The following is a 9026-nucleotide window of genomic DNA, read 5'->3' on the forward strand; positions in this document are numbered from 1 at the left end:
ATTCAAGGCAGTCTAGCCTTTACTTTCTGAAATGTTAAAATTTTGAAGTTTATGGCTTTTATACACATTCTCCGAGAAATCATATATTCTATTTTTTTAAGATCATCCTAATTCCAAATATTATTAATTCTTGGTCCTTATAAGTGCATTTACTTTCAAGACCATTTTTTTAAGCCAGGCATAGTGACTCACACCCATAGCCTACCACTTTGGAAGTTCAACATAAGCCTGAGCAACATAGCAAGACCCCATCTGTGCAAAAAAAATAGAAAAATATTAGCCAGGCATGGTGGTACACACCTGTAGTCCCAGATACTTGGGAGGCTGAGACAGGAGGAGTGCTTGGAACCAGGAGTGTGAGGTTACAGTGAGCTTTGATGACACCACTGCACTGTGGCCCAGGTATCAAAGAGAGACCCTGTCTCAAAAAGAGAAAACAAATGACCCTTGTCTGATTGTTTTTGGAATTGCAAAATGTGATCGTAACCACGCACAGGACTTTCTCACACATCGGTCTGCTGCTTGCCGGAGAATCTAGCACACAGTAGCAAATTTAGAATTGAAGTCAGACTGAGATTACCTTCAAATTCTTTCATTTCTGAAATACAGAGGGCTGCTACTACCACAGAATTGGTCAAAGATCTGCTTTTATTTATTTCTTTTCAGACTTTCTCCACAATTCAAGCTAAACTTAAAGTCACCATTGGGGTTGTCCCAGATTGAATGAATGTTTCTGAGTTCTCCAAATTATTTCCCTTAAATATTCTGAGATATAACATATGATGGTGTGGCAGGTGCCAAGAGTCATGAACCTTTAGGAAACCCAGTCCCAGTTCCAACCCTTTTACTGTTAGTTGTGGGACCTGGATACTGCTGAGAATCTTTAATTTCTCAGAGATTCTAAGTCTCCTCTTACTCAGGGAGACGATACATCTACATGATCCTCATAGTGATTCCCAACAGAAAATCATGCCTCCTTCTACCTTTCACCCCATAAAAGGAGCACATCATGCTATGAGGGCCTGGAGGGGTGCCGTGTAGCCAAGAAGAGAGTCACAAGGAGGGAGAGAAATGTCATCTGAAAAGGAATGGCCACTGCATTGACTTTGCTGCAGTCACAGATCCTTAATGCCTTTTACAATTACACATGAGATTAAAAGTATGTTTTTCCATTTGTATTCTACCAAATGGGAGCTTGAGTTTAAAAAAGTGAAGGAACAATAATTCTAGTATAATGCCTGACTCACAGCAGATGTTCAATAAACTGAAGCTGCTGCATTTCCTAACCTCTGTATAATGGTAACAACTTGTTCTGTCCTAAAAGACAACAAACTCAGAATTTCCAGAAAAAGTGTTCTTGAAAAATCCATACTCTGCCCCTTGGAACTCTAAACCCAGAGAAGAGCCCTGAGGCAAGAGGCCACATGGTTGTCAGCGCCAAAGGCAGCTATTTGTAATGCACTGGTAGTCCCATTCCTCGGTTACACCTGGCGACATCTGGAGAGGAAATCTTTCACACCCCTCAAACCCTTTACCCCAAGACATAAAATCTGCGTTCATTTAAAAGTTATCCAGAGAAATATTGATTTTTATGGCTAATCCAAGGTTAAGAGCGATGGCCATTGTGGGTGGACTACAGGAAAACCCTTGTAGCAAAGGAGAGAAGGAATGAGGGACAACATAAGCTGAGGAAGGGACAGGGGATGGAGTGAGTAGGTCCAGGGCAGCTTGATACAGTGACTGATATTGCAGGGCTGACGGCTCCCAAATTTTCAACGACTCAAATCATATTTTAGACCTGAAAAATAAGACTAAATTTAACCAGGAGACTTTGGGGTTGAATGTATGAAAATAAAATAGTCTTTGGTGTTTTTGTTTTGTTTTTTTAAACAAGGTTGCACTCTATCGCCTGGCCTAGAGCGTGGTGGATTCTCGTAGCTCTCTGCAACCTCAAACTCCTGGGCTCAAGCAATCGTTTGCCTCAGCCTCTGGAGTAGTGGGACTACACATGGCCTGATTTTTGTATTAAATTTAGTAGTCCCCAAATTCATTATTTTTAGGAGGAAATCGATTCTCTCCCTTCTAAAGATTTTCCGAGACTTCATGTTCATTGCTGAAAATTAGACAATAGTAAATGAATCACTTTTAAGAAAGTAATGTCAAAAGCAAAATCATTATAATAATTTCAAAATATTTAGAGTGTATATTTAATAGAGGATTGTGGGTATGTTTTAATATAATGATAAAATGTGGGCTAGTCTTGGCTTGGTGCCCATACACAGTGGTTATGGTGCCAGCCACATACACCGAAGGCGGTGGGTTCGAACCTGGCCTGGGCCAGCTAAGCAATTGCAACAAAAAATAGCCAGGCATTGTGGCAGGCACCTACCACAGCAACTTATGTTGCTCCCAGCTACTTGGGAGGCTGAAGCAAGAGAATCACTTAAGCCCAAGAGTTTGAGGTTGCTGTGAGCTGTGATGCCACAGCAATCTACTCAGGGCGACCTAGTGAGACTCTGTCTCAAAAAATAAAAATAAAAAATAAAATGTGGGTGAGCCTTTAAAAGAAGACCTGAGAGTCTTTTAAACATTCTCTTTAGGGCCCTTCCTTCACAGTCCGATGGGTGTCTGAAGTTAGTTTCCTGGTAGTGTCACACACATCCCGAAAACACTTTACAGTACACTTTTCTTTGATCAAGCCCCAATTCTTCTTGTTGTTTTACAAATTATGTCTGTTGATTGTATCTCTTGGAGAAGAAAAAAACACTTTTGAATATTATTCTTTACTTCCTTAGCAACAATTATGAATTTTTACTTTCCAAACTTTGTCATCGTGGTTCTTTGGTAAAGTATTCATGAAACTAAAACCATACTGAAGAAAAGAGAAGTTCAACAGGAGGCCTGGGACTCCGTGGGAAGGTGGCTCAGGTGGATTATGTGGCAGAGAAATCATGCTACATTAAAATCCATTACGGAAAAGTGTCAGCCAAGACATTCCTAGACTATTATAAATTGTCAAGCCATTGCTTTAAAAATGATAGATGATACTAAATTATATATACTTAAACACCCTTGTACAGACAAGTTCACGTACGCTGAAAGTAAACACCAAAAAGTATGTTCTAGTTCACATAATTGTTGGTGTTATCTTCTTTTATGCAGGTGCACTATAGATTTCAGGAATGAAAGCCAGTTTGTTCCTCTTCGTAAATAAAGTCTGAAACTCTATGACAAATAGACCATATTTAAAGCTGCATTGATGGTTTTACACCCCAGGCTTCCTTCAGGTAGCTGATGAATAAAAATTATCACGGAACAAAATTTGATTTTCCTTTCTCCTAGAAAGACTTTCACAGCAACTTAACAATAAATAAATCAAACACCAGCCCAAATAAACTAAATTCAAACAAGCCACAACTTCTACCATTTGACTCAGGTCACAAGCCAAATAAACAAGGATACTGAAAATGAAATAAATTGTGTTAAAGCTATAGAACAATATGTCTGTGTGAATCTACCCGGTACGCCATTGTATGGACATGGTAAGGGAGAAAATTCCTTTCGAATTATAAATAACTTGGCTTTATGGATTAGGTTTTCATTTCACGAAACGTAAACCACATTGTGATGTTTCTTGCATAAATATTTTAGCTTAACATACAAGTATGTAATTAATTTATAATTTTCAAGTTAACACAAATTAGCAAATACTCAAGGTGGTTTTAAAATCTCACACTTCAGCTTTGAAGATCTAAAAACCCCTGGCAACTAAAGCTCATTAGATTTTTTTATGGTATGTTTTGATCCAAGAAGTTTTTTACCCCTTTATTCTTTGAATCAACTTACTATTTGTGTCAAACAATAAAAACTAAATATGCATTCACTGAAGCTTTTTTTAGGGATAATTAAAAAATCAAGAAAAATAATTTTTCAAATAAAGTATAAGAAAAAGCAGACACAGAGAACATTCAACAAAACATGAAATTTGGGGGGTGATATTTTATGGGCCCAAACCTATCACTAACTGATAAATTATGTATCTTAAATGCTTGATAAAATACTATCTAATCTAACTTTGACTATGCAAAGAAAATTAATTGTAGTTCACAGTACTCAATTAGGGAAAAAAAAGTCGATATTTACTAAGTTAAAATATTCACATCAGAGGGAAATGAATAGCCCCTGAACATGCTCAATTTTTGTTCTTATCAATAAATCAAAGGTGATCCTACAAAGAGTGATGTTATTCTATAGAAGTAGTTTAACATCTTTCCATTTCTTTTAAAAACATGGTTTCAAATTTTGATAAATCCCTAATCCAATGGATACCCCATCATGTCATTAAAATGGAAGTCAAGTCTATTCTCAAAAATGGGCATTTTCCAACCTATAATGCCCTAAATCATAACACTGGATAGAGTTACAGAACCTAGATTTGTACATCATCTCTATTTATCTGTTCAAACATGAAACATAAAGTTTCTAACTGGAGCCTGATCCCGTGCAGTGGGGTGCACGCCATTCTCACATGGCACCACTTAAAATCAGTCATAGGCAAGCGAAAAGGGAGAGAAGCAGAAAATAGGACCAGGTAACAATTTTAACATTGTTTGATAAGTTTAATATCTCAGATACAGAGAAGCAGCCAAGATCCATTTGTTTCTCCTTCTCTGTTTCTCTCTCTCTCTCTCTCTCTATCTCTCACTCCTTTTCTCTCTCTCTCTTTCAAAATGTCTGGCCAGACTTAAATTATGGAGTTTGGAGTTATTTACCTTTCTGTCTTCATAGAGGAAGTTAGCAGCTGGCTGGGTGAGTCTGAGAGTTCCTTGCATTACTCTGAAATATAAAGCCTCTGACTCAGACACTCCCTACTTCCTTTTATGATGACCATGATAATTTTAAATAATGTCATTAAAATGAAATATGTTCAGGCCTTTTACAGAACAAATTAAAAGAAATTTGAAGAGGATTAGCTTCAACTCCAATTCAGGAGAGTCAAAATGTATTTTTCATGAATCAAATTTCAACCTTAAATTGTATTTAATTTGGTATTTAATATCAGATGATACTTTAAATAGTAGATGTAGATATTCCTACATTGTAGTACAAATGGTACTTTTTACATATGGAGATTCAATCACTGATTTTTATTGTTGTTTGTTTGTAGAGTCCTCCCTCTCCAAGGAGGAATACAGGAAAAGTCTGCCTTGAAGATTTTCTGTTCTTTCACCTAGTTAAATTTATAACTATTTTAGAAAAGTATCAATGCAGTCCTGCACACGTAAAGAAAACAAAGTTTTAGAGGTGGACATTTTCTATCTCTAAAATAAAAATTCAGATCAGTTATATTTTCATTGCTACCCAGACGTAAATTTGGTACGTATGTGCACAACCATCAGCATTGTGTTGGGGCTGGGAATGGAGACGACTGCCTCTGGAGAGGATAGCTGAGCTAACCCTTTTGGGGGGAGTAGAGCTGTACTTTGTTTCATGTTTCTGAACTTACCTCATGCATTAATCCTCCAAGTGTTCGTCTGCATTGCATTTAAGGCCCAAACTGAATTTTCTGATCTTGTGAAGCTCTCTAAGATTCAGATGCCATCAGCGAGATAGCTGAATGTGTTCACTGTAAACAGTGAACTCAAACTCAGTGAACACATGGAAGGAGGTCGCTGTCTCTCTCAGAAGAATACTTGAGTGATAGGAACATGGAAAACTAACTAACTAACACCCCAAAAAAGGAAAAGTGGTAATTATAAACTCCAGGGAAAACAAAGGTTATACAATGAAAAGTATACCACAGCACGCTTTATAGCTCAACTGCGGATGACATTCTCGTGGTTGTAACGGTTTAACCCCCTCAGTCCTAGTGGACGTCCACAGCAACACACTCCCTCCCTCATCCCAAGTTCCCAGAGCTTCTTATAAGACTCTGCTTCCCTAATATTCCCCAAACCATGTTCCATGCCAGGATGTGCTCATTCAACTCTCCCTATCTTAAGGCACACCCTGAAGTCTCTCTGACCCCAAAGTGTGCCCTTATCTGCTCACTGATGCCTGAAATCTCCATGACAGGAGACAGGGGCTTCCACCCCACTAATAGAAGTAAGGCTTAGAAGTCCAATGAATCAGACACAAAAGCATACACCAGTATGAATCCCTTCATGAAAATACTAAGATAAGAAAATATGTGAATTTTGTTTGTTTGTTTCAGATTAACATGAGGTTATAAATTTTTAGGTACATTGCTTTCAATTCTAAGGTAAAATTCAAGTTGTAGTTGAGCCCTTCACCCAGGGGCGTGCTGAGCGCCCTCACATTGTGCACATTAGGTGAGATCCTGCCAATTGCCCTCCCTCCCCCTGCCTTTTTTTTTTTTTTTTTTTTTTTTGCAGTTTTTGGTTTTTGGCCAGGGTTGGGTTTGGACCTGCTACCTCCAACATATAGGGCTAGCACCCTACTCCTTTGAGCCACAGGCTCCTCCACTTTTTTTTTTTTTTTTCCTGCAGCCCCTGCCATATTTTTAATGGTGCTGTTATGGACATACTAAGCCAAGGAGACAATTGCCTTAGTTATGTCTAGTGATAGGGAAGCTTTTATTGGTAAAGGAATGGGGAGGGAGGCTTTAGTGGTCTGGCAAAATTCTATTTGTTAAATTACATGCAAATACTGAGTGCGCCTTTATATTTCATAATTTTTAAGTCATAATTTTTTAATTTTTCATTTTTTAAGCCACATAAAGAAATCAACTGTGACAGGATCCCAACACACTGTGTATAACTGAGAAGTGATCTATCTATTCCCGACAACAGGTTTTAATGGGGGATGGACTGGGACCCTGAAGATAAGCAGATGGCAGGGAGATAAAGAACAGGGTGCAGAATAAGTCCAAGAGGACTGGCAGATGTGGCCCATGCAAGTGACCAGAGGTCACACCTCGTTCCCTGCAGTAATTCCCAACAGAAGTAGATTTGCTGGTGGCAGGCCCTTCTGCCCCACCAGAAGACCAGTCCCTTCAAGGAAGCCACCTGGGGATATTTCAGGGCTTTAATGACTGGCCATTTACGTCTTCCTTGAGACTCAGCAGTGAACTTACCTGTCACCTACAACAGAAGACAGGAGCCATAATGCAAATCAATAGTTGAATATGCAAATCAACAAGATGTTCCCACTAGCATGAACCAGTGATGAGAAATTTATCTCCTTTCTCCCCATAATCAGTTCTCTCTCTCTGTCTCTCTCTCCCTCTCTCCCTCTCTCTCTCTCACACACACACACACACAGACACACACACACACTCTTACACGAATATTTCCATACTGTTCAGGACTATTCAGCCCTAAATGCTTCCCCCATGCACTTTAGGAAGGTGGCAAAAAGAGAGGTGAGTGGAAGCCTGATTTACCACTATCTAATGAACCAAAGTAAGCATTTCTAAACAAACAAAAAAAATTGTTCTATAAACCTTAGAATTAGGTCCTAAAGCCGCCCAGATGTGCAGCCTGAACCTCGTCCAGGCACCCACTTATTGACGTGTAGCCGGAGCTTCTGGAAGGTTTCCCTGTGACTCGGAGCACAGCACTGCCCCTAGAGGAGTTTATAAGCATTTATTGAGCTTTTGAACTGCATTTCACAATAGTATCTGACTAAGGCAGTCATTATGTGGTTCATTCAGTTTGTATGTGAATCAGATATGGAGAGATAATTTCCTCATCTCTGTTCCTTATAATGACAATAATTTTAAAGTAACCATACAAACAAAATTCAGGATCAACAGTATTTATTAGGCAGTCTCAGAACATATCCTCTGTTCCAGGGAGCCATAATAGACTAGCCAGACAACAGTCTGAAACACGATAGCCACGACAGCCAGGACTGGTGAGGTTAGTATCCGAAAATCTGATTGCAATTTGTCTTATGGCCTAATTTCTTTCAACCCTATCCTGTGTAAATCCGCTTGGCATAATGACCCAAAAGGAAACTTGGTGCAATGATTGTTTTCATTCTTGAATCTTGCAGGCTTCGCTTCCTGCTGTTTCCTATCCTCCCCTGCTCCCTCTTCTTCCCAGGTTGCTCTGGGTTGGAATTTTCCAGAGATGCGTCTGTTGGGTTAGCTATTTCACCAGGCTTCTCTAGATGCTTACCTGAACTGAGAAGCTTGGACAAGAGCTGAAACTTGGAGTGTTAGTTCATTCTTGTCACCCTGCCAGCCTCTCCTCCACCCTTCCGATCTGGCAATGGGGAGCCACGTCTGCACCACCCAGGTGCTCCTGCTCTGACACACGCTAGAGTTTCTCCAGGTGGTTTTGCCGCTTCAAAAGTGGCCACATGTAAGGAAAAGTAGGCTGAGACCAGCTGGTTCTCACATCTTTGCCGCAAGGACAACAATGCGTTCCAGTCCACATTCCAGCACCACGACACTGAGTGGCGTGTCACACCCACCTTCACCTGCCATGCACGCGAGTGACAGAAAACCTGGTTCTCCTGGCTGAACGTTTCTGAATACTTTCTCACATGTCCAGGCCCTCTATTGTGAGAAGCATTTGGGATCAGAATTTACCATCATCTTACAGGGGCTTGGCTCTCAATTTTGTATAGTGCTGCCTCATTCTCAGGAAGAAGGGAATCCCCCTCGCTAGTCCGAAATCAAATAGTTATCGCCCAACTCCATGACTGTTTATGAATAACATAATAGTAGAGAAAATAAAGTCACAGTCTCTGGAACTTAATTTTGATTGAGCAGGTGAGTAAACTTTCTGACACACCAGGTTGTCATGAATTTAAAAAAAAAAAAAAGCTTAAAATGGATTCCCTGTTCTCTGTACTCTAATTGCAGTGCTAATTAACTAGCAGGGGTCCTCAGACTTTTTAAACAGGGGGCCAGTTCACTGTCCTTTAGACTGGTGGAGGGCTGGACTGTGGGCCCCTGGAAGAGTTGTGGGCCCTGTAGTTTGAGGACGCCTAGCTAGAGTAAACTGAAATATTGTCAGTCCCACTTCCTTTCTAGTCCCCACTTCTTGTAAAAG

This window comes from Otolemur garnettii, unplaced genomic scaffold (genome assembly GCF_000181295.1).
Source record: "Otolemur garnettii isolate 467f Iridium unplaced genomic scaffold, OtoGar3 scaffold00027, whole genome shotgun sequence".
NCBI classification, from domain to species: Eukaryota; Metazoa; Chordata; class Mammalia; order Primates; family Galagidae; genus Otolemur; species Otolemur garnettii.